This window comes from Grampus griseus, assembly GCF_964374135.1.
Source record: "Grampus griseus genome assembly, chromosome: 19".
Lineage (NCBI taxonomy): Eukaryota > Metazoa > Chordata > Mammalia > Artiodactyla > Delphinidae > Grampus > Grampus griseus.
The window spans coordinates 3,436,234-3,438,269 of NC_139013.1; positions in this window are offsets into that span (position 1 = coordinate 3,436,234).

Sequence of the window (2,036 nt, forward strand, 5' to 3'; positions counted from 1 at the left end):
CCCAGCTCCATGTGCAGTGATGTCACGTTAGTAATAGCTTGAAACGGCCAAGAAACTGACAAATACTACAAATCAGAGCCAGTTGTTACACATTTACCAGCATGCCTGTGGGTGGAGCCTTGATTCCAGCCCACTTCTGAGTCACCCCAGAACCCACGAGCTCAGCACACCTCCGGGTGAGCCAAACCACTCTCTGAGCCTCAGATTCCCTATCTGTAGAATGGAGTTGCTTTTATCCGAATAATGAGGATTACTGAGAAGCAGAGTGCTCTGAGAGAGAGGAGGGGCTGCACGCTAAGCCTTGGGGACTGCGGCCCCGTGTGGGGATGATGGAAGGGGAGGCCAGAGGTCCTTGGCATCCAGAAGAGGCTGGAGGGAACCCAGCTGAGACCCTGGGCCGGCTGCATTCAGAGGATCCCTTTGGAAAACTGGATCCATTTTCCCAGCAAAATGGAGGTGGCGATCTCGTTTCCCAGAGCAGCAAATTGAATCCAGTGAAATGGATAGGAAGGGCTGGCTCCCGAGCTCAGCCTTCTGCAGCTGCAGAACCAGCATCCATCCTGTGCAGCAGCAGGTGCAGTTAACGATGAGGTCTAGGCGGCCCCTTTCAAAATCCTGCCTGTGCTGATCAGTTTGGCCACAGGGTTCTCATTCTGTGGGGCTCTGATATCCCTTGGATGCGGAAAGTGGGGGACAGGACCATAAAATGGTCAGCTGAGTGTCGTAAGGGCTGGAAGGCTGCAAAGAGAGGTCTGAGACCTGGCATTTGAGCTGGTCTTGCAGAACCAGCTGCTTTTGGCCTGGGTTGGGGGAGGGAGGGAGGGACACCGCGGGTACATGCGGAGGGTGGGAAAACCAGCCCAGGGGAGGAGATGAGGCTGCTGGCAGGGCCAGAGATGAGCATCTCCAGCACTAAAGTGAGGGATTACAGGCTTGTGCTTCTGTACAAGTGCAATAGGGAGCCACAGAAAGCTTGTGAGTGGGGGAGTTACAAAGTCAGTTCTGGGGTAAGCACTTCTTTGTTCTAGGATTGGTGGGGCTTGGGGATGGTGTTGGCCTTATTCACTGTCTAGAAATCCTTGAACGAATGAAATGATGTCTAATCTGATCTAGGGGGGATGAGGAGTGCTCCAGTGAGGGGGGTGCTCCCAGAAAACGAGAGGCATCTCTGCAAGGTGGGAGCTCAGAGTATGTGTTGACCAGTGGTTACAGAAGAGTTTTAAAGAGCTGGGACTGTGGAGCCAGAGGAGGGACAGGGCCAACCAGTAGAGATGCCAGGCCAGAAAGAGAAGACAAGACTTGGGGTGTCCAGCTGGCCATGGGGATGAGCGGGGAGGGGACGAAGGCGATTCCCATGGGTCTGCTAGGGGACAGGAGTGGACGGTGTGGTTATGGAGGTCAGGGCACCCAGAAAGAGGAAGAGCTTTTAGGGAGAAAGGGGGATTCTGTTTGGGAGTGAGTAGGAAGGGCCTGTGGGCCCTGGGTCGGGGGAGAAAGTTGCAAGCACAGCCTGAGGCTGGCGGGTGGGGTGGAGGCATCTTTAGGAAGCCCTGCATTTTTGGAGGTAGAAGCAATGGCGGCCAGTTGGCCCTGGCAAGTGGGGAGATGGCAGAGCCTTCATGGGGTCAGGGAAGGCCGACAGGAAGATAGGAGCCTTGTTCTGGGATATTGGGAATGCAGTGCAAACCGGAGAAACATGCAAGGGCAAACGTTTAGAAAACAGCTTGAGACAGAGGCAGGAACTGGAGGGCATCCATCTGAGAGTGTCTGGGCGTTGCCAAGGAGGGTGTCCAGCCAGAGGGGCCATTCCAGCCAGGGCAGGGCGGACATGTCACGAGAGGGTACCCAGAGATGGATGGTCTCAGCCTGCCCAAGGTCACTCAGCAACCTAGCCGGGCTTGCGGATCCTCCTTGTGGCGCTGTGCCCTTGACCCTGGTGTACAGTGGTCGTCCTCCACACCTGGTCACTGCGCTCAGCCTCTGCCGCCTGTGAATGGGTCGTCGCCATGCTGCTGTTCATCCTCTTTGGCCTCTTT